This window comes from Suricata suricatta, chromosome 4 (assembly GCF_006229205.1).
Source record: "Suricata suricatta isolate VVHF042 chromosome 4, meerkat_22Aug2017_6uvM2_HiC, whole genome shotgun sequence".
NCBI lineage: Eukaryota > Metazoa > Chordata > Mammalia > Carnivora > Herpestidae > Suricata > Suricata suricatta.
In genome coordinates, this window is record NC_043703.1 from 39,996,032 (window position 1) to 40,021,765 (window position 25,734).

A 25,734-nucleotide genomic window follows, 5' to 3' on the forward strand; every position below is an offset into this window, starting at 1 on the left:
GGAGTATTACATGGCAATGAGAAAGAATGAAATCTGGCCATTTGTAGGAAAGTGGATGGACTTCGAGGGTGTCATGCTAAGAGAAATAAGTCAGGCAGAGAAGGACAGATACCATATGTTTGCACTCATAGGTCTAACAGGAGAACAGGAGAAACCTAACAGAGGACCAGGGGGAGGGGAAGAGGGAAAGAGAGTTGAGGAGAGAGAGAGGGACGCAAAACTTGAGAGACTACTGAATACTGAAAACGAACTGAGGGTTGAAGGGGAAGGGGGAAGGGGGAAAAGAGGTGGTGGTGATGGAGGAGGGCCCTTGTGGGGAAGAGCACTGGGTGTTGTATGGAAACAAATTTGACAATAAACTACTTTAAAAAAAAAAAAAGAAAAAATGGGTCATAGACCGAAACATAAAATAGAAAACCATCTATGTTTTAAATTGTTTTACATTTATTTTTGAGAGACAGAGAAGGCAGAGCACAAGTGGTGGAGTGGCAGAGAGAGAGACAGAGACAGAGACAGAGACACACAGACTCCAAAGAAGGCTCCAGGATCTGAGCTGTCAGGACAGAGCCTGACGCAGGGCTTGAACCCACAAACCATGAGATCATGACCTGAGCCGAAGTCGGATGTTTAACTGACTGAGCCACTCAGGCACCCCAAAATAGAAAACTGTCTTTACCCGGGCTCAGGGTCGCGTTCCTTAACTGAGCCCCACGTTGGGTGCCAATTGTCTTAGCCCAGAGGCTGGGTCTGGCGAACTCGTCCCTGGCGTTTGGTGGTACCTGTTTCGTCCACCCCGACCAGCAGGGCGGAGAATCTGAGAATCGTTGCGGGTTCTTTTCCTGCGGGAGGGAGAGAAAAACAGGGCAGGAGGGAGAGACGCAGAGAGTGAAGACAGCACTCACGGTTTCCAATCAGGCAAAAGAGAGAGAGCTTTATTCAGAAAACTGTCTCTTATGAAGGTTTCAAGGCTCTCTGCGTCTCTCCCTCCTGCCCTGTTTTTCTCTCCCTCCCGCAGGAAAAGAACCCGCGACGATTCTCTGCTCTGCTGGCTGGGGCGGGACATGACAGAAAACTATATAACTTCTGGAAGATAACATAGCAGGAAATCTATGTGAACTAGGGTTTGGCAATGAGATTTTTAAAAGCAATACTAAAAGCATGAATCATGAAAAAAATTGACAAATTGGACTTCATTAAAATTGACAACTTCTGATCTGCTATGCAAATGACACTGTTAAGATAGTGAAAAGAAAAGCCACAGACTGGAGGATGTATTTGCAAAACACATAGCCACTAAAGGACTTATACTTAAAATATACTAAGCAATACTTAAAACTCAACCATAAGAATACAATAGTCTATTTTAAAAAATGGGCAAAAATCTGAACAGATACTTCCCCAATGAAGATATGCAGATGGAAAATATGCACATAAAGACATTCAGCATCAGATGTGATTAGGGGATTTTAAATTAGAACAAAAATGAGATTCTATTATATACCTATTCGAATGGCTAAAATTAAAAAAAAAAACTGATAATGACAAATGCTGTCAAGAATGTGGAGCAGCAGGAGCGCACGTTCAGTGATGCTGGGAATGCAGTGGTACTGCCACTTTGGAAGACATTTTGGAGGTTTCCTACATAGCTAATCATAGTCTCATCGTAAGATCCAGCAATCACTTATCTTGGACTTTACCCAAGTGAACTGAAAACTTATGTCCACCCACACACACACACACACACACACACACACGCAAAATGCATATAAATATTCAGAGCAGCTTTATTCATAATTATCCTTCAGAAAGTGACTGGATAAACAAATATTTCCATGCAATGGAATTTTACTCAGCTATAAAAAGAAGTGAGCTACCAAGCCACAGAAGGACGTGGAAGAACTGTAAATGCATATTGCTGGGTGAAAGAAGCCAGTCTGAAAAGGCTATTTCTGGGCTGGTTTTTCTCACAATACTCTGACACCAAATATGCATTTTTTAATGTTTTTTTTTTCCTGGTATCAACAATTTTCTAACTCTGCAGACACCAGTTGGGCATCTTACAATTCAACTCAATTCTGACCCTAACTACCTGGAGTTTTAGCACAAGACTGCTCTCACTTGAGGAGCCACTTAAGTCTCAGGTTGCCACCTGTACTTCTGGGTTTTTTTTTTTCCTTTTTTAAATTAAATTCAAGTTAGTTAACCTATAATGTAATGTTGGTTTCAGTGATAGAATTCAGTGATTCATCACTTACGTACAACACCTGGTGCCCAACGCAAGTGACCTCCTTAATACCCATCACCCATTTAGCCCATCCCCCAGTAACTCCCTTCCTGAGACCCTCAGTTTATTCTCTATAAGAGTATCATGGTTTGCTTCCCTCTCTCTCCTTTTTTTTTTCCCTTTCCCCTGTGTTCACCTCTACTTCTAACCAACCAGCAATAAATTCAGAGAGTTCCCACAAATCCCTTTGTATATTTGATAATTTCCTAGAATGCCTCACAAAACTCAGGAAAACACTTTACTTAATATTACTTAACTATAAAGGATACAGCTCAGGAACAGCCAAAGTGATCTGCATAGGGCAAACTACAGTAAAAAAAAAAAGGACACAAAACTTCTCAGCCATCTCTGAGAGTGTCGTCCTCCCAAAACCTCAATATATTTACCAAATAAGAAGTTTTCCAAATTAATACCTTAGGAGTTTATCTGGAGGTTCCATTACCTAAGCATTATTGATTAAGCCATTGGCCATTGAACTCACTCTCCAGCCCCATTCACCTTCCTGGAGGTCCAGAGTGGACTGAAATTTTCAACCCTTTAATTACATGGGTGGTTCCTCTAGTAAGGAACAACAATCCTGAAGCTATCTAGGAGTTCACAAAATTTACCTTATTAGCATAAACTCAGGTTGGAAGGAGCTTGTTTTGAATAACAAAAGGTGCTCTCATAATCCCTATCACTCAGGAAATTCCAAAGTTTTTTAAAGCTCTGTATCCAGAATAGAGCACAGAGACTAAATATATATTTATTATTACTGCTACATATTGAATGATCCAACTATATGACAATCAGAAAAAGGCAAAACTAGGGGTGGCTGGGTGGTTCAGTCTGTTAAGTGTCTAACTTCAGCTCAAGTCATGATCTCAGGGTTCTTGGGTTTGAGCCTTGGGTCAGGCTCTGCTCTCACAGCTCAGAGACTGGAGCCTGCTTCAGATTCTGTGTCTCCCTCTATATATCTGTCCCTACCCTGCTTGTGTACTCTCTCTCTCTGTTTCTCAAAAATAAATAAATAAACTTAATTTTCTTAAAGCAAAACTGTAGAGCAAGGAAAAGATCTATAGTTCCCAGTAGTTTAGGGTGTTGGGGTGGACTATGTGAGGAAGGAATGGAAAGGTAGAACACAGAGATTTTTAGGGCAATGAAACTATTCTGCATGATACTCTAATGGTGGATCCATGACATTAAGCATTTGTCAAAAACCATAGGATCGTACAGCACAAAGAATGAACTCTAATGTAAATTATGGAACTTAGGTAATAATGTGCCAATATTGGCCCATTATTTTAACAAATTATCACACCAGAGGAAAGTGTTAGTAGCAGAGGAAATTGTGAGGAGGAGAAAGTATAGGTATCTGAGAGGTATATACTATCTGCTCAATATATGAAAGGATTCTAAAAAATGAAGTATAGATATCTGAGAGGTATATACTATCTGCTCAATATGAAAGGACTCTAAAAAATGAAGTCTATTATTTTTTAACTTAAAACTATAAAAGTAGTACAAATAGCCTGGGTAAAGGACAGTGAAGCCAGTGAATTCCTCTCTTGTAAGATGTGCAGAATTATGTCTTATCATTGGGGATGACATAGGGCATCCAGAATTTACTTTGCAACCCCCACCCAGGTGAGTATTTCAGTGAAATAAGCAATTATCTTCCAAATTAGCTGAAACTAAGCTTCCCTAAAAGGCCAAATGTAAATGCTAATTGTGAGAATTCTGGAATCATGAAGTGAATGGACTTCAAAAACATAAATCTATTAAAAGGTTTCCAAATTTCCCACTCCAAATTACAGGTTGGTGATGGAGTTCCTTTTTATGAGGGCAAATCTGTGTATGGCTTTTCTGTGCAGGAGCAAGATTTATTCATGGGAGAATGCTCTCCAAATTCCCTGAGCATTATTCAGAGGGCAGTTATTACAAAAGGAGTAAAAATGGCTGTTACTCTAAGAGGAAATGATACTTTCAGTTAAGCAACAGTGGGATGTAACATGGTTAAGAAAAGATTAGGTGTGAGTGTCTAACATCAAAATCAACTCCTCATGCTAAGTGTGTGAAGGCCTCCAGCCTGCACTGGCTATACTTTCATTTCTAGTCTTTCAGGTGCTGTGTCACCTAAATTCCTTAAATGTTGGTAGTAAAGCTACAGCTATCCCCTCAACCCTCTTTTTCACTTGCTTCTCTTGAGAATAGCATGACAGCACAAAATGTGGCACCTAGAGCTAGGTAAAGCAAAAAAACAAAAGGAAAAATAAAAATAAACAACTCTCAGACTTATCTCAATAGCATAGACATACTTTTTTTTTCTCCCTTGCTGCTGCTTACCAACCCTTATCCCTTCATTTTCATTTGTTCTTGGACCTGTTACAGAAGGGGGGAAAGTGCCTCTATGGAAATGCTAGGAAAGTGCTAAAATTTGGCCAAGTAGTAATCTAGATAGAGACTAATGGACCGTGCCAAATTCCCCAAGGAGTTATGCAGAGATATTGATGAAGTACTGAGAGAAGTTCATATTGAATATGTCAGGGGAAACTTATAAGATTTCATACGAGAGAATAATTTTAGCTTATCTGAAAGGATGAATAAGTATTTGTCAGAGACAAAGAGAGGGCACATTTCAGCCAGAGATCACTTTGTTCAAAGATATGGAATAAAAAGAGCATAGGGAACTGGGAAAAGTTCTTGTGGTGGAGGAATAGATTTGAGGTAGATTTGTAAAAAAAACAAAGAATAGAGAAGTCATGTATAGAATTGGAAAACAGCCTTCTCTGTCATGCTAAAGAAATGGAATTGCATCCAATATGAAAGGTTTTCAAGCAAAGTGTTAAAAGAAGGAAAAAAATGTTATCAATGTGCTTTATAAAGGGAAAAGTAAGTTTGAGAATGCACTTGAAACACAGGAATTAGGACTTTGGGATTCTGGTAAAAGTCCATGCCTCCTTGACTGAAGGCATTAGCAATAAACTGGAAAGAATCAGGCTTTAACTTACATATTTCTAAGTTGAAATCAACATTACTCCGCTGAATCCTCATAATGACTTCTAAGATATGTGTTTATCTTGTAAAAAATGTTTTGATTTTCAACTTAAAGATAAAACTGAGACTGAGAGAGGAAGGTAACTAGTAAAATTCATATAAATAGTAAGTATAGGGTTTAAATTTAAGTTTTAAACATCAAGTCCAAGTTCATTACACTGGAATTTAAGACACTAGGAATCAACATGGTTTGGCAATGCAGTTTTTTTCCTGATTTACAAATGTACCTTAAGATTTTTTTAAATAATAGTTTAATGTCAAATTGGTTTCCATATAACACCCAGTGCTTCTCCCCACTAGTGCCCCCCTCTATGACCATCACCTTAAGATTATTAAAGCACTTCTTTTTAAACATTAACCAGTGAAATACTACACATTAACTAATGAAAATAATTAATGAAAATAATAATTAAAGCACTTCTTTTTAAACATTAATGAAAGTAATACAAAAATAATAATGAAATAATTCATTAATTAATGAAAATAATGTAAGCTTCTTCCCTCTGCCTCTTAGAAAGCAAAACACAGGACTGCTCGGTGATTTCATATAAAATGAACACATTTGTAAACAATACAGTTTGAGAAATAGAATGACAGACACCCTTGCACCTTGTCCCTATCCTAATCACTCCACCTTCTTACACCTTTTTACCATCCCAGGAACCCATTATGTTGCTATTTATGGTAAACACTTTGCTGTTTTTCTTTATTTACATCATCATCTGATACATCTTGTATTTTTTATGTTGTATGGTACATCTTGTATTTTTTATGTTGGCTTTCTTTCCTTAATACTATGTTTGTGAGGTTCATATTTGTACTTCATACTTTTTCATTTTCAGTAGAATTCAGTTGCACTACTGCACTATTATTTATCTGTTCTACTGGTGGTGCAGGTATATATTGTTTGCCTATGAGGTTATTGTAGAATATATAATCATGAATGCCTCTATAAATGTTGATGAACCTGTAATTCATTTGTGTGGAGGATATGCCTGGGAATGAATTAATTGATCATAGTGTGCATATATTCAATTTTGCTAGAAAATGCTAAAGCACTTGCCAAATGATTACATTGGCTTGTTATTACCAGCAGCACGAAGAAGTCTAATTCCTCCTCACTCTCGATAGCAGTTGAGGTTGTCCGTGATTTCCATTTGAGCTATTTTGATGAAAGAGTAGATGTATGTATTTGCTCTAATTTACATCTTCCTGACTACTAGTGAGACTGAATGAAGGTTTCATAAATGGACCATATTATATAGAGATATCTTTTTTTTTGTAAAGTGCCTTTTCAAATGGCTAGCTCATTTTTTTTCAGTTGTCTCTTTCTTATTGGTTTTGTAGAAGTTTGATATACAGTCAGGATACCAGCTTCATCAGCAATATGTGTGAAAATATCTACTCTCACATTGTGGCTTGAATTTTCACCTGATTATTTTTTATAATCAGAATCACCTAATTAGAAAATCACCAACTTTTTAAATTATCATTCTATATATTATTATTTGATTATCACTTATTATGTCTAATTTTAAACTTTCTCTACTTTAAGTTCACTAAAATTTTCTCCTATATGATCATCTAAAAGCTTTAATATTACAACTTTCTAAAATTCAACCAAACTTAGTTATTTGTCTTCAATATAGAGTAAGGTAGTTTTAGTTTTATTTAGTTAGTTATTTTTATTTCAACATTGATAACCAATTGATTTGGTACCACTTAGTGAGAAGTCTATACTTTCCTTACTGATTTGTAAGTTTTTTTTAAGTTTATGTATTTAGAAAGAGAAACAGCAAAGTTGGGGAAAGAGTAGAGAGAAAGGGACAGAAGGAGAATCCCAAGCAGTCTCTGCACTGTCATTGTAGAGCCTGGAGAGGGGCTCAAACCCATGCACTGTGAGATTATGACCTGAGCCGAAGATGGATGTTTAACCAGCTGAGCCATTCAGGCACCCCTGTAGGGTCTGTTGTTGTTGTTGTTTTTATCAATTACTTGTCTATATATGAGCGATGATGTTTCTGAATTCCTTTTTCACAGGTCTATTTTCTTATTGTACCTATAGTATGCTAATTAATTATTTTAACTTTATAAGGCTCAATATCTAGCAGAATAAGTCCACCTACCTCTTTTTTTCCATGATTACCTGGTTATCATTATCATTTGCATTTTTATTTATTTTTAGAACATCTTGTAAGGTTCCACAAAGAATCTACCAATATTTTGATCCAGCTTGTAATAGTTTGTCTTTAAATTCATCTGTATGGCTTTTTTCTTCATTTGTTTTGGTTTCATTTTCACCATGTTTTATTATCTATGTACAAGATATATACATTTTTCATTTCTCTCATTCAACATTTTTTATTATATCATTGAAGGTATCATTTATAAAATTTTCCATTTTTTTAACTAAGATATAGAGATGAATTAGAACTTCTTTGTACCTTGACTCTGAGACAACTGATGAATTTGCTTATTAATTCCAATAAATTTTACCTGCAAATTCCTATTTTTTTCTTTTTTTGACAGAGAAAGAGGGTGCAAATGAGTGAAGGGCAGAGGGAGATAATCCCACGAGGAGCAGAGAGAGAAGAGAGAGGAACAGAGAGAGAGGGAGAGAGAGAGAGAGAGAGAGATAAGCAGGGCCCATGCTTATCTGAAGCATGGTTTGTGCTCACCCACACCAGAAAATCTCACCTGAAAAGGGACTCAAACTCACAAATCGTGAGATCATTACCTAACCTGAAGTCAGATGCTTAAAGACTGAGCCACTCAGGTGCCCTTTACCTGCAAATTCTTTGAAATTTCTTATATGCAATCATATTGATAGGGATAATATTTATTTCCAGTTCTTGCTTCTTTTCATTAATTTTTCTTTATTCACTGCATTTGCTAAATATCTTCAATGTAATCTGAATAGCAGTAGAGTTATGCATGCTTCTTTTATATTAAATACAGAAAATTTTTTCTATAATACCTTATTTGTGACAATTTTATAATAAATGATATTGGGTTTTAAATTTAATTTCTGATATTTGTTATTAGCATATTGAAAAATATTTTTATCTTAATTTTATAACCTGCAACCTTCATATACTTACTTGTTAGTTTGAGTGTGTTCTTTTTGTACTTCCCTTTTTTTTTTCTTAGACAATTATGAATAAATTTCTTCCTTTCCAGTCTGGAAGACTTTGGTTTTTGTTTTGTTTTCTGATTGCACTGTATAGAATCTCCAGTATATGTTGAATAGAATGGACCTTCCTGTCTTATTTCTGATCTTTAGATAAAGAAGTCAGTCTAACTAACATATCAGTTGTAGGTTTTTGTTAATAGATATCCTTGATCAGTTTGAGGACATTTTCTTTTATTACTGTGTGTGACAGATTTTGTTTTGTTAAATTGTTTTAATGTTTTTTATTTATTTTTGAGAGACAGAGAGTGACAGTGCGAGCAGGGGAGGGTCAGAGAGAGAGAGGGAGATACAGAATCCGAAGCAGACTTCAGGCTCTGAGCTAGCAGTCAGCACAGAGCCCGACGTGGGGCTCGAAACCACAGTGAGATCATGACCTGAGCCGAAGCTGGTCACTTAACTGACTGAGCCACCCAGGCATCCCTGTTTTGTTTTGTTTTTATCAAAACAGATGTTTTTCCAGATAGATACTGGAATTTGTCAATTGCTTTTTCAGTGCTAAATGAAATGATCAGATCTGTGTTACTTTTCCAGTATGTAAATATGGTGATTTGTAGTAATTGATTTTCAAATATAAATCAAGCCTACATTTCTGGGCTAAGCCCTACTAGATTGTGCTTCTTATATATTATTAGACTCAATTTTATAAAATTGTGTTTGAAATTTTTGCATCTATACTTATGTAAGTCATTGATTAGAAATCTTCTTTTCAATTATAGGCATTTGGTGATATAAATTTCTCTCTAGATACTACCTAGAAGCATACCACAAATTTTTATATGTTGTCTTTCATTTTTATTCAACTCAGAACATTTTTCTAATTTTTTTGTTTTGTGTCTTGTTTTACCCATGAGTTATTTTAAAAATATGTTATTTAATTTCCAACATTTGAGGATTTTTGAGTGATACATCAGTTACTGTTTTTGAATTCAATTCTGCTGTGGCAAGAAAACATGTTTTATTAGACTTAAATCTATTACATTGAGAATCATATTGTGGCCAGAAATGTGGCTTATCTTGCTATAGTCTGATGTTGTCTGTTGGGTAAACTTTCCATAAATGTAGATTAAGACAAAATTAATTTATTTTCTGCCTACTTCTATTAATTACTGAGAAAAACTATTGAATTAATTATAATTGTGGATTTGTCCATTTCTTTTTGAAAATCTATGCATTTCACTTTATGATATTTCTGTTATACATATATTATACATATTTATATACATAAATATCTTTATTTATTATGTGTTCTTGATGAATTGACTTCCTTCAACTTAATATGAACTTATTAATAGGGACCTCTTTATCTCCAGTGATATTCTTTCCTCTGAAATCTAATTTTCCTAATATTAATACAGTTACTCCAGCTTTTTAGTGCAAGCAGAAAATATTTTTCCAATTATTTTTACTTTAATCTATTTGAGTCTTGTCATTTAAAGTTTGTTTCTAATGGGAAGCATTTGATTTGGTCTTGATTTTTCCCAATATGACAATATCTTTCTTTTAGTTGGTTACTTAGACTATTTAAATTTAATGTGATTTGTGATATGGTTAGATTTTCATTTATCAGTTTGCTATATAGTTTTATTTGTCCATCTGTTCTTTGTTACTTTTTTCTTCTTTTTATGCTTTCTTTTGGATTTCATGTATATATTTTTATGACTCTATTTGATCTCTTCAGTTGGATTATTGGGTAATAAGGGTGGATAGTTGCTTCAGAGTTTATGTTATATCTTTAACTTACCAGAGCCTCCTATAAAGAGCTTTGTATCATATTATACATTAAAAAAATTATACAATAGTATATGTTTATTTCTTCCATCCGGCCTTTGTGTTTTTGCAGCCATATATTTTACAGTTGTCATAATCTCCATACTATATTTTTACTTTTGTTTATATATAAGGAGATTTAAATCATAAGAAAACATATGTCTTTCCTAGGTAGTTACTATTTTCTGTGTGTCTTATTCCTATGCATAGAGCCTTATTCTTAGCTATGTACCCTTCTTTTTCATGACTGAAGAACTTCCTATACTATTTTTTGGAACATAGTTATGCTGTTTATAAAGTTTTTCTGCTTTTGTGGCTCTTAAAAGTTCTTATTTCACTTGTGTTTTTAAGAGATTTTTTTCTGGTTATGGAACCCAGGGTTTATTGTCTTTTTTGCTTTTAGTAGTTCAAAGATGTTTTTCTACAGACTTTTGCTTATTGTTTTGAAAAAGAAATTAGATGTTTTAGTTGCTTATTTTTTCCTACTATACAAAATCCATCATCTTCTTCTGATTGCTTTTAAGGTTTTTTTTTAACTACCAATTTTGCGGAATGTGATTATGTTATGTTTTGCTAAAGTTTTCTTCATGTTTTTGGATCTTGAGTTTCACTGAATTTCTTATATTTGTGAATTTATATTTATTATCGTGTTTGGATCCTTTTGGTATTCTTTTTTTAATGTTTTTCTGTAACTCCTTTCCTTTGGTGACTCAAAATATACATATATTAGGCTTCTTGAAGTCATCCCATCACTTATTGATGTTCTGTTTATTTTTTTTAATTCTCTTTTTCTTCTGTGTTGTACTCTGGAATATTTATATTGCTGTCTTCAAGTTTACTAAGTTTATCAAGCTTTTTTCTTCAATATCTCTTCCACTTATAATACGTTTCAGTGTGTTTTTCATTTCAGATATGCTTTTATTTTTAGATTTCTTTTTTTTAGATTTCACGCACATATTTGATCAGAGGCCATTCAGTTATAATAACTATTCTAAATATATCTGCTGATTTTAATATATGTATCATATCTGGTCATGTTCAGTGAATTGACTTTTCTCCTCATTATGTGGAATATTTGCCTGCTTCCCATATGCCTACTAATTTTTAACTGGATACCAGATATTGTGATATTACTCTATTGGGTCTGGATGTTTTTAATTCCTATAAAGACTTTAGATCATATTTTTTGTACATGGTTAGATTACTTGGAAACTGTTTGACTCCCCTTGGGCTTCCTTTTAAGATTTGTTAAGTGGAACCAAAAAGAGTGCTTAATTTAAAGATAATTATTCCTTACCATTTGTGAATTTGTCTTCTATCTACTCTATCCAGTGGTTCATAAATAATAACATTTTCTAGTTGGGAATAGGCCCTTTTCCTGCTCTGTGTGAGCTACAGACATTTTTCTCTCTCATTTTTGTAGGTGATGTCTTCCTTAGTTTTGTGTAGTTTCCTCAGACATGAATGTTAATCAATGTTAATTGCTTTTGCAGCCCTTCTGAGTTCTCTCTCTGACCTTGTTCTGCAAAGTCCAACTTGTTTGGTTTCACTATCCTCACTGTCATTTATTGCCTGCCTGGTGTCTTGAAAGTAATTTAAATATTTTTCTTTCCTTTTCTTTCCTATCTTCCCTTCCCTTCCCTCCCCTCCCCTCCCCTCCCCTCCCCTCCCCTCCCCTCCCTTCCCTTCCCGTCCCCCTTTGGTTGTTATTCCAGGATAAATCTACTTTGTATGACCCCTGTTCATTTGGGGGCAGCAATTTTCTGCTTATTTTATATTTGAATTCTGTAGTTTACATGAGATTTATTTTTTGCCATGATTTCCAGTTCTCTACCAAAATTCTCAATTTTTCTTTGACTTCTTTGATCATTGGAAACATATTTTAAAATTTATGATTGTTTAATTTGATACCTTGATCCATTGTGGGTCTCCTTTTATAGCTTTCTCTTTTTGTTATCTTCTGCTCTTCACTCATATTTTATTGTGTTCTTATATGCATTGTTATATCTAACTATATTCCAGATGTCTCACTTAAAGAATTATTTATAGAAAATTTTTGAGGACTAAAACTACATTATATCTTTCCCCATAGGAGAAGTATAACTACATCTGGCACACATTTTCTTTTATACAAATCATTGTCATTTCCTAGGAATTAAGCATTTCACATATAGGAAAGAATATTGGTAGTTGAGTGGACTGCCAGTAACATTTACAGCAGTCACAGAAAAAAAGAAATCTCTGTAATTTGTGTGTAGTGGTACCACCTCTGAACCGCCATTGTAGTTTAGCAAATATTTGCTCTAATTGACCAACATAGAGTCACGTATCTGAGCCTGAGTACAAAGAATATTCAACAAATCTTCAACTAAGGGTATGGAGATGAGATATCCTGAGGAAATTTGTAGTACATCAGGAAAGGATAAAATAGATACTAGATGTGGAAACAAAATATGTTGACTGATATGTATGATTCTCACAACTTACTGATTTATCTCATAGATTCATGATCCATTCTTTGGCTTCTTATCTAACCAAATTTCTTGTTATTCCATTACTTATACCTCATGCCTTTTCCACAATGAAAGACTTATTTTCCCTTCACAAGCTCTGATGTTTCATATCCACTTGATTTTATATGTTCTCTTCCCTCTGCCTCAGATATTCTTCTCTTTTGTCCATCTGAAAAACCCATACATGTCCTTCAAATGTCTTCTCAAACATGATCTTCTATGTGATGTCTCACTGCACTCTGTAAAAGACTCAAGGGCATGTGCCAAGATTCTCATATTGTGTAACTGATATGTAATTGATTGCTTGCTTCTTTTCCTACTTGATTTTATCTTTTAGACTGCAAATTATTCATGTATTTTTTTCTTCCAAATTCATGATGAATGTCAAGAGCATTGTTGATTCTAAATGTTTTTTGGATAAATAAATGTTGAATGTCCTGGCTGAAGGATTGTGGAAACATTTGACTTAAATGTTGCCAAAATACAACCTAGAAATATGTTTTAAAAATTATATTTGCAAAAAAAATCATTCTTAAGAGCATAAAAAGTAAAGGTAGAAGAGACTTGACAACACAGGAGCTGTAAATAGTTATATTTCAATTTACTCATGTGGACGGTGAGGGAAAGCTTATTTTGAAGAAGGCAGAAGTAAGAAGTGAATGTGGAAATTGATGTGAGTATGTGAGAATATGTAGTTACAGAGAGAAAGGATGAGAAATTCAGAACATAACTCATGATTTCCTAGTGAGGTCTGGCTGTTTTTTGTTTGTTTGTTTGTTTCCCTTGAAACTGTAAGATAACCTTGTTGACTTATAGTAGAACTCCTTTTTGCTCAAATATAGATTGGTTTTGTATTACTTGAAACCAGAGAGTATTAATTTATAACAAACCATATATGGTGTGTTTCTTCATTCTAACTAGACTCACCCCACTTTTGTTTGCATTTCATTCACATTTCCCCTAGGCCTTGAGTAAGGTTTTTAAATAAAAGCAGTATGAATTTTAATCTTATGCCCTTATTTCAAGAAATATTATAGCAATTATTGAGCACTCTTTAAATATATCTGAGCCATTCATAGGAAATTCTTCCCAATAGGAGAGGCTAGGCGACTTTGAGTGTCTTAATGTGGAAACAATGGAATTACTTCTTGATTTGGACATAATCCTAAAGCCATTCTTGTACAGTTCAAACCAATTGTATTTTGTGAATAATTTTCTCATTTACAGTCTTTTAACTCTGATCAGTATTCTCAGAATGTGGTTCACAAAGCAGTTGGATCAGGACCACGTTATAGGATGGAATTACAAAATGTAAATCCTTTGTCTGATCAGTACTAGATCAGATGCCTGGAATGTGGGATGAAGACGGCACTTCCCGGTCTCCTGGGTGGCTCAGTAGGCTGAGCATCTGTCTTGATTTTGGGTCAGGTCATGATTTCTAGGTTCATGGATTCAAGTCATGCCTCAGGCTCCATGTTGTCAGTCACAGAACCTGCTTGGGAGTCTCTGTCTCCCTCTCTTCCTTCCTCAGCTTGCATGCACTCTCTCTCTCTCTCTCTCTCTCTCCCTCTCTGTCTCAAAACTAAATAAATATTTTTTTAAAAGAAGATCGCGCTTCTAACCAAGTTCTTCAAGTGATTATTATGCAATATGGAGTATATAGATGTACTGTAAAGTATGTATCTTCAATATAGAGCAAGTCTGGACACTATGTTAAATCTAACTTAGGATGTTGACTTCAAATATCCATTTTTTCCTTTTATTTCCTTTAAAAAACAGGTCACTATATTTTTACAATTCTTTCCTACTAATAAGTGTTTTAGAAACTAATAACACCAGTGTTATAATACCATAATAGGAATATATTTCTAAGAAAAGAGATATATGTGTTTTCTTCAAAACTACCTTTATGTTTAGCACAAATTTTATGCAAATACCTTGCTCCCTATTTTTCTGCCGAGGTTTTATTGCTGTGTTTTTAATATTCAGAACAGGTTCCTCACAATGCTTTATTTAGGTGTGCTTCTCTGTTCAGTTGGTTTACCGTTTGCATCAGAATCCCATGGACTTCTTTATAAAAATGCATGTTTTGTTGAGTCTCCTGAATAAGGACTTTTAGAGTGATATCTTAGATTTAAAAAAAGAATAACATACATAGTTTATACTTCCACATGCAGCAGTTTGGGAATCTTTAATCTGAAAGATACAACTACAAAATATTTTACTACTTTAAAAGTTTACATATTAACATTTCTCAATCACAAATCTTTATATTTGTTAATTTTATCTGTGTATAAGTTGAATTGGTGGAACAGCACTCATTTGAAGTAATTAAATCAAGATGTTCTAAAGATGGTAAAACTAAAATAAATGAATTTAATAAGGCACAAAGTAACATATAATCCTATTGGAGAGAATTGTTAGACTTAAATAGGTCCTATAAAGTTTTATCAATAAGAAGTACCTTCAATGCACTTGACCTTTAATAACCAAAATCTTCTTAAATCCAGGAAAACTTACTAGAGGCTGTTTTATTTTCTTTAACTAAGGAAAATGTCCACTTTGTTTAAAGCAAATAAAATTGAACAAATCTCAAAACCACTGTGTGCCACAAACAGTCTTAACTATAAAGAAATAATACAGTAATGAATTTTCAAAAGAGTAGGGATAATTTCCACACTTTGCAGTAGGTGAATGAGAAATAGTTATATTAACAGTGTCCCAGACTTGAAACATAGCTCATTATACACACCTGCCAACAGCTACATTAAACATTTAATAACAGTAGGATACACCTTACCCTCACAGTGATAAATGAGGACATTTTAGCATTTCCCTTTTTCACTGGTGATTTTTGTCTTACTTGCTAAAAAAGAACAAAAAATGTCTGAAGTTGCTACATTTTTAATCTTCAAAACAGCATTTTTATGAGGGCAGAAATAACTTCTTGATTCTTTTAAAGATATATATTTCCTTAAATTGAGTGGTTACATACATATGATTTTCATTTTAAATTTATCTTTGCTCTTAATAATAATAATATTGATTATTTTTAATGGGAAAATTTAGAAGACTGATTTTTTTGTTTCAACAAAAGGCACATTTTTATTCCTGGGACAATGTCTAGAATGTTAAAGTAGTAGTAAATATATATATATATATATGCATATGTATGTGTATATGTGTATATATATATACACACACACACACCTGACCATGAATATGAGCCAAATTCTAAAAATCCCCTCCCCTTCCAATCCAATAAATACAATGCAAACTGTAACAATTGAATATTAATAATAACTCTCCTTTTCTTGGGATTCAATTCATATGCACCTCACATTTTGACATATTATTCACTGCCTTGAAAAGGAAACAGAAAAGAGCAAGCAAGCCAAATAGAGAAGGGCCAAGAAATCACTTCTCTGGCAAGAAAAAAACATGTTAAAAAAATCTGTAGAAGAGATACCTCAGTCTTCTCATATTTCTTTTCATTGTATAATGACTCTGTTATAGTAGAAGCGAATGCTAGGTACCCAATGCTGAATTTTAATAAGAACTATGTGGCTAAATATACTTAAATCTTTCGGCACATGGTGAAGAGCACACAGTAGTCTCATTGGAGTGTCAAAAAATAATTTTAATTTTCATGAATTCAAGACAAATTTCTTCTGAAATGTACAATTACAGATGATATCTCTCATCCCACCCCTATGTAAGAACTGAGTATGACTCTGAGTTATCTATTAAGAATACATTATTTCCTTTTTCTCAAATGATTTGCTTATAGACAATTATGCTCTCTTTATTCTTCCAAAGAATTGTAAACCAAGATTTTAATACCTCTCATGGAATCAGACAGGCTATTTTCTAGGATTAGGAAGTGTAATGGCCACAAATTTGGGGTAGCAAATACAATATTATCCCCTTTTCCCCCTAACCATGTATGCTGTCTGCTTTGAAAGAGCAGACATCTTTTTGTAATATGTAATGACTTTGCATTCTAGTATTCTGTAGATTAGAACAGAGATCTCTTTTCTACTTATCCCTGTCAAATACTCTCAAGTGAGTCCTAGAGTCTCTAGGTGTCTAGAGCCAATGAATTACATCATCTACAGGTCAGCAGACTATAGCCTATAGGCCAAATCTTGCTGGTAAATAAAAATTCCTGTAAATACATTTTTTGGAACACAGCCACACCCATTTACTTATGTACTCTTTATGGATGCTTTAGATCTACAAACAGTAGATTTGAATAGCTGTGAAAATACCACCTGGCTTCAAAAACATCCAAAATATCTATAATTTGACATTTTATTGAGGCATAACTGACATACAACACTATATTAGTTTCAGGTGGACAATGATTCTATATTTGTATATATTATGATGTGACAATCACAGCGAGTCTAGTTAACACCCTTCACCGCACATAGTTACAAAATTATTGTTTCTTGTGATGAAAACTTTTAAGATTTATTTTCATAGCAACTTTCAAATATGCATTGCAGTATTATTAAATATAGTTGTCATGCTATATGTTACCTCCTCGTAACATTTATTTTATACCTGGAATTGTGCACCTTTCCTCTAAGTCTTTATAGAAAAAGTTTCTCAATCTCTGACATAGATTTTCTGTCAGTGCCATGATATTTCTATGGCTATATAATAGTAGTCAGGCTTAGTTCTATAGTTCTCTAAGACATAAATATATGTGGATAAATTTGAGATTATTGGACCACAAGCTAAAATATTTTACTATTATTTTATTTATTTATTATTTTTTGAGAGAGAGAGAGAGAGAGAGAGAGCGAGCGAGCTCATGAGCATGGGAGGGACAGAACCAGAGGGAAAGAGACAATCTTAAGCTATAAACCCACTAGAGAGCCTGATGGAGGCTCATTCCCTTGAAGGTGAGATTATGACCTGAGCCGCAATCAGGAGTCAGGATACTCAATGGAATGAGCCACTGAGACTCTCTGAAGAACTTACTTTAAAAAAAATGCTTTCTTCTATTAATTTGAAAATATTAATATTTGCAGTAAAGTCACAACTTATCATCTTGTTATCTCATTTGACTTTATTAAAGCCTTGGAAGCATTTGTACATAGGAAACACTATATGGAAGTCTAACATATAAAAATGGAGCTCTTATTGAAGTAGAGGTGGAGGCTCAATTCAGACCACTTGGCTTCTCATTCACCCTCTTGTAGCTCTCTCTTTTTTTTTTAATGACGTTTACTATTTTTTACAGGTTTTTCTTTTTTTAAATTTATGTCCAAGTTAGTTAGCATATAGTGCAATAATGATTTCAGGAGTAGATTTCAGTGTTTCATCCTCTATATAACACCCTGTGCTCACCCCAGCAAGTGTCCTCCTTAATGCCCATCACTGATTTAGGCCATCAGCCCCCATCCACAACCCCTGCAGCAACCCTTAGTTTGTTCTCTATGTTTAAGAGTTTCTTATGTTTTGTCCCCCTCCCTGTTTTTATATTATTTTTGCTTCCCTTTCCTTATGTTCATCTGTTTTGTAGTAAAATTCCACATATGAGTGAAATCATATGAAATCATATGTCTTTCTCTGATTGACTAATTTTGTTTGGCATAATAACCTCTAGTTCCATCCATGTTGTTGCATATGGCAAGATTTCATTCTTTTTGATTGCTGAGTAATACTCCCATGTATACACACACACCACATCTTCTTTATCCATTAATCTATCAATGGACACTTGGGCTCTTTCATACTTTGGCTATTGTTAATAGTGCTGCTATAAATAATGGGGTTCATGTGCCTCTTTGAAACTCAGTCATACTCAGTTCTTATAGTTGAAACAACTGTATCCCATGGATAAATACCTAGTAGTGCAACTGCTGGGTCATAGGGTAATTCTACTTTTAATTTTTTGAGGAAACTTCATACTGTTTTTCAGAGTGACTGCACCAGTTTGCATTCCCACCAGCAGTGCAAAAGAGATCCTCTTTCTCTATATCCTCCCCAACATCTGTGGTTGCCTCAGTTGTTAATGTTAGCCATTCTGACGGTGCTAGGTGGTATCTCAGTGTGGTTTTGATTTGTATTTCTCTGATGATGAGTGATGTTGAGCATTTTTTCATGTGTCTATTAGCCATCTGGATATCTTCTTTGGAGAAGTGTCTGTTCATGTCTTTTAGCCCATTTCTTCACCGGATTATTTGTTTTTTGGGTGTTGAGTTTGATAGGTTTTTATAGATTTTGGGTACTAAGCCTTTATCTGATAGGTCATTTGCAAATTACTTCTCCCATTCCTTTAGTTGTCTTTTAATTTCATTGATTGTTTCCTCTGCTGTGCAGAAGCTTTTTATCTTGATGAGATCCGAATTCATTTTTATTTTTGTTTCCCTTGCCTCTTGATTTGTGTTGAGTAAGAAGTTGCTCCAGCTGAGGTCAAAGAAGTTGTTGCCTGCCTTCTCCTCCAGGATTTTCATGACTTTCTGTCTTACATTTATGTCTTCTATTCTTTTGAGTTTATTTTTGTTTATGGTATAAGACAGTTGTCCATGATCATTCTTCTGCATGTCATTGTCCAGTTTTCCCAACACCGTTTGCTAAAGAGTCTGTCTTTATTCCATTGGCTATTCTTCCCTGCTTTGTCAAAGTTAGTTGGGTCCACTTATGGGTTCATTTCTAGGTTCTCTATTCTATTCCATTGATCTATGTGTCTGTTTTTTGTGCAAGTACCATACTGTGTTGATGAATACAGCTTTTGTAATACATTGAAGTCCAGGATTGTGATGCCTCCAGCTTTGGTTTTCTTTTTCAGGATTGCTTTGGCTATTTGTGTGTTTTTCTGGCTCCATACAAATTTTAGAATTGTTTGCTCTAGTTCTGTGAAGAATGCTGGTGTTCTTTTAATGGGGATTGCATTAAATATGTAGATTGCTTTGGGTAGGATCAACATTTTAACAATGTTTGTTCTTCCAGCCCATGAGCATGGAATTTTTTTTTTCATTTTTTGTGTGTGTCGTCTTCAATTTCCTTCATAAGCTTTCTATAATTTTCAGTATATAGATTTTTCACCTCTTTGGTTAGGTATGTCTAGGTAGGTATTTTAGGGTTTTTGGTGCAATTGTAAATGGGATTGATTCCTTGATTACTCTTTCTGCTGCTTCGTTACTGGTGTATAGAAATGCAGCCAATTTCTGTTCATTGATTTTATATCCTGCGGCATTGCTGAATTCATGAGTCAGTTCTAACAGTTTTTTGATGGAATCTTTTGGGTTTTCCATATAGAGTATCATGTCATCTGCAAAGAGTGAAAGTTTGATTTCCTCCTTGCCCATTTGGATGCCTTTTATTCCTTTGTGTTGTCTGATTGCTGAGGCTAGGACTTCCAATGCTATGTTGAATGACAGTGGCAAGAGTGGATATCTCTGTCATGTTCCTGACCTTAGGGGAAAAGCTCCCAGTTTTTCCCCATTGAAGATGATATTAGCTGTGATATGGCTATTATAATATTAAAGTATGATCATTCTATCCCTACTTTCTTAAGGATTTTTATCAAGAAAGGATGTTGTATTTTGTCAAATGCTTTTTCTGCATCTGTTGAGAGGATCATATGGTTCTTGTACTTTCCTTTATTGATGTGATATATCACATTGATTTGTGGATATTGAACTAGTCCTACATTCCAGATATAAACCCCACTTAGTTGTGGTGAACAATTCTTTTAATGTATTGCTGGATCTGGTTGGCTAGTATCTTATTGAGAATTTTTACATCCATGTTCATTAGAGAAATGGGTCTGTGGTTCTCCTTTTTAGTGGACTCTTTGTCTGGTTTTAGAATCAAGGTAATGCCCTTTTGTAACTCTTGAGTGGACACTGAGAAGAGTCTTGCAGCTAACTACATATTCAAGTTCTATACTTACACATTCCGTATGCAGTTCAAAATCTACAAGCAAGGTATTTCTCCAATAGTAGCTCTTCTTCATCAATCTCCTAATACTGTGAGAAATATAATCATCCACCATAATACTGCTTAAACCATAACACTGTTGTCATCCTTGACTTCTGCCTACCTTATTTCCTATATAAAATTTTGTACAAAAATGCCCTGTCAATTATAGACCTTTAAATTCTCCAGTAATATCTTTTTTCCTTTTTCTTTTAACTTCTCCTAACTTGAATCTATATAGGCCTTTATTATCTTATATGTGAATTTCAGCAAAACTTCATAAGTGGTCCTCTACTTCCAGTTATTTCTCTTCAATTCAATTTTTAACCTATACAAAATTTGCTCTCTTATAGTGAAGATGATTCTATCACAATTCAATGTAAATTAGTTTACTGGGTACACCTTGATTTTAAAATGAAATTCAAACCACTTAGTGTTATATGTAAAGTCCTTCAGTAGCTTGCTTCAACCTTGTTTTTCATCCTCATTTCTTATCAGGCCTTTCTTCCCAGACTTAAACTCATCTTATATATACTAAGTTAGAGAATTGTATGCTTTGAAAAACCCCTAGAAAGGTTGAACAACCCAATTTTTTTCTGAGATAACTGAAACTATTAGCAAATTTTCATTTCTTGAACACTGTAACATATATATCACATATATCACTCAAAATATTTTTTGTTTTATATCTTGAATGACATCTTGAATTATGCCCAAAATGATAAAGGTGATAGAATCCCTGATTCCTTCATTCAGGCAACAAATTAGATTTCATGATTAGGAAAGCCATAGCAATCTTAACTGACAGAGAATTTATGAGAGGAAAATAATGGTGAAAGGAGATGGCATGTTTGGGACATTTAAGTTCATGGCATTATAGAATATTAGATTTATAAAAGGTCTCAATGGTAATCTCGTCCAAATTCATTTTTATTTGGATGAGAAAAAGAGGACTAAGATATTATGGGATTTGACTAAAGCTTCAGCATGTTTCTACCACATGACTCATGTCTCACATTCTCAGTGTTTTTGTCAAGAGATGGTGCACTTAGAACTTCAGGTAGAATTTGAAACCAAGAAGTATTTGAGAGCCTTTAAGAATTTGAGGTGTGGAAATGGATGCCAGTTCTCTTTAAATAAATAGAAAGAAAGAGTTTTGGAAATTTACATTATGTTTCTTTGGATCCCTTGAGGCCAGATTTTATTTCTGATTATCTCTTGTTATTGACAGACTGACAGGCTGAGGAAATGAATGAGAATAAAAAGAAAAAAAATCAAAGAAAGCCTAGTTCAGGGTTATAGATGTGAAGAGAAGAATGGTTGATGAGTAGAGATATATTAACAGTGTTAGTGTTATAGACAATCTAGTGGGAAAAAACGAAATATTATGGAATTTTCTGATTAGGAAATTAATCACTAACTTCTTAATCAGAAAAAAAATCAACTGCCTGGGGGAAACTCATTGAAATATTAGTTTGGTCTTGTCAAAAATGAACTCTTGAAAAACACTCTTTGCTTGTAGACAAAATTTATAAACAATAAAAAAAAATCTCTTTATATTTGGGGCACTTGGCTGGCTCAGTCAGTTAAACACCCAACTCTTGACTTTGGCTCAGGTCATCATAATCTCATAGTTGATCCCTGCGTTGGTCTATGGGCTGGATGTGGAGCCTGCTTAAGATTCTCTCTCCCCTCTCCTCCTTCTGCCCCTTTTCCGCTCATATGTGTTCTCTCTCTTTTTCTCTCTCAAAAAAAAATGATTATCATTAAATGATTTACTTACATACTGCATTCACATTATTATATATATACATATTAAAGTTGGGACATTTATTTTAAAAGCAGTTGTTTTGAGTTTCAGCAGTGGGGAAGAACCTTTTAAAGAATTAGCAACTTGAGAACAGTAAATGTTTTAACACAGAGCCAAGAACATATTAACCCCTCATTAAAAATGTATCAACCTAAAGAATAAATAGGTGAAATAAGCCCTCTGAAAATTGACACTATATTTTCTGATACCAGCCTTTTCAGAAATCACCCAAGTCATGAAACTGTAACCACCCAGTTCAGTCTTGTCATAATTGTTGGGAAAAATTCAAGAACAATATATTTTTTAAAAGCCTTAATAAGCTGAAAACTGTATGTGCATCCAAATCAAGGTTAAAAGGATTTTAAACATAAGTAAGAATAGTTAACTTAGGGGCACCTGGGTGGCTGAGTTTTTAGCTCAGGTCATGATCTCATGGTTCCTGAGTTCAGACCCCATATCAGGCTCTGTGCTGACAGCTCAGAGACTAGGCCTGCTTCAGATTCTGTGTCTCCCTCTCTCTCTCTGCCCTTCCTCACTCAGGTTCTGTCTTTCTCTCAAAAATAAACAACAAAAAAAGAAAGAATAGTTAACTTAAACATGATTTAATGTGAAATTCTAGTTGGGTAAGAGCTAGAGAAAGTTAACATAATAATGAATGAAATACACAATAATTGAATGGCTATGGTGATTTTAAGAATCAGAAACTCATAAAACAAAGGCTACTGGAAAAAAAGGCAACTAATTTCATTACCTATATTTTACCGTGCAACCGTAGTATCACATCTGGGTTTCATAGTATTTCTTCTCAGAGGAGGAATACTATATTCTTTTGGTGGTCAAATGAAAATTAAATATGAGGTACATAGATGACAAATATTATTATCCCATAATTGTAAGGTATTCATCTAACAGTGGAATTAAGGGTTATAAAACATTTCCTAAACAGAGAAATGCTATTGAAAATTTAATATTTGTGAATTATCATGATATAGTTACAAATATTATTTTTGAATGGTAAGCAACAACAAAATAAATATCTTTATATTTTGTTTCCTTGATAAAACTGTAATTCTACTACTAAATACAAAATACACATATTGGAATACACTGGAAATAAATTGATGGTATTTGTCTTGCTGTGTACATGATTACATCCATTCCAAATCCCTGTGTATCACTTTTTACTAGGCCATGTATCTGAGTAGCAAATTATTTGGCTGAACAAAAAGGGGCAAGCACAAAGCAACAGCTTAACTGTAAAACAGTTTGGCAGCAAAATGCAGTTCGACAATTTGTTATAGACAGATCATTAGGTTAATATGAAGTTGTGTGAGGAGGATGGCTAAGGGGAGGTTTATATGTCTAGAAATATTAAAAAGCAATTTGCACCATGCACACATCCTCACCCTGGACTGCCTTTGAACATGTTTACAATCCACTAAGAAAATCTGATGTACGTTTTATTTCAGAATTGAGTAGAACAGGTGTTAGTGCAGCCAGCAGTGGAAAGATTGAGGATGTGTGAAGCTGCTAGTCAAACTTGAATAGAATATATTAGCTGGTCTATTTAATATTTATATGAACTCAAGTAATAGATTACTAGTTTTTTTGATGCAAAACATCTCACCAACTTTGAATTCTATAAAGGAAGACAAGGTGAATTTTCTTACAACATGCTTTTATGGCTCTTTTTGTTCCACATTTCAAAGAATTGCTTCAAGATAATTAGAATTAAATATACATTTTCTATTTTATTATATTTCTGATCAAGGTTAGATTTATTGGTTCTAGATACAATAGATGAGTTTGCCTCCAAAAATTCCTATATGGATATATGACATCATAAATAAAAGATCTAGAAGTTTAAATAAGCTGAATCGAGCAGAAGCCTTTGGTTTTATTTTTAGAAATCTCATGAAATGAGTCTGTATTTATAGTTCCCTATTGGTCTCTCATCTTTCTGATATGCCCACCCCTTTCCTGTTCTATGCTTACTCATTCTTGGTTCATCCATTATTGATTCATTTTTCTGCTTGGATGCTGCATTAAGTTGTAGTTCCAATCTACCCCTGATTTCCTTCTTTCTAAATTTCTTGAAAGAGTAGTACACACATGCTCTTTCCCATCCTTATTTCCCAGTAACCCATCTGCCAACTATATTGAGTTTTCATCTGTTTAATATGTTTTACAGTAACATCCTCATACTGTAAATCACATGCTATTTGTCAGGATTTTTTATCTTGTTGTCCTCTGCTATAGTAGCAAATGCTCACTTAATAAATCCCTACTCCCATGACTATTGATATTCCCAAACTATCTCTGTTCTCCTCGGATGTCTTTGGTTCACTCCTCAATTTATCTTGATGAGATTCTTTTTTCTCTTATGACCCATTAACTAATGTTATTACTTAGGGTTTTATTTTTAGCTCACCGTTTTTATGCAGTATATTTTCTCAGGTGATCTAATCCATTCTCATTTGTTTCAACTACCACCTACACTCTACTGAGGTCTCAATTCAGAATTCAAGCCCATAAGCATTTCCTGAACCACAGACACATGTATTTGATTGGCTTCTAGATATCCGTAATGGATTTTTCATGTGCACATTATCATCAACATTTATAAACCTAATTTTCACATTTTTTTCTTAAGTTGTCAGTACTCTGCATCTTGATCGGAGATAATTCCATCAATCCAGTTATTCAGAAGAGAAAAGTGACACTTACGTTGGACTCTTCCCACTATTATATTCACAGAGTACAATCATTCTTTGAGAATTTTCCAGATTCATGGTACCTTTATACTTCTTTCAGTGTCCTACATCAAGAAGTTTACTTGGCTTAATTGGACAGCAACGACAACAACAACAAAAGGCTTAATTTGCTTTGTTGCCTGCATTATGGTTTTCATTATAGATTTTCTTTGTAACTGTTGAGTTAGTCACCTCAAAAACAAATCTGATTCTGGCACATTTTAGAGAAAATTGTGCAATTAATCCTTATCTCTTGTGAAATTTCAACTCCTTTACCAACAGACTTTCCCACATTGTCAGTCTCACCTCACCACCGATGGTCTTAGAGCCTAATCAATTTTCATGACAAGTCCTATGCTATCTTTTTCATCTAGGAGTCCTTATTGGGCTGTTGCCTCACAGTGCCTCTCAACATGATGTGATTAAAATCTGTTTTTCAA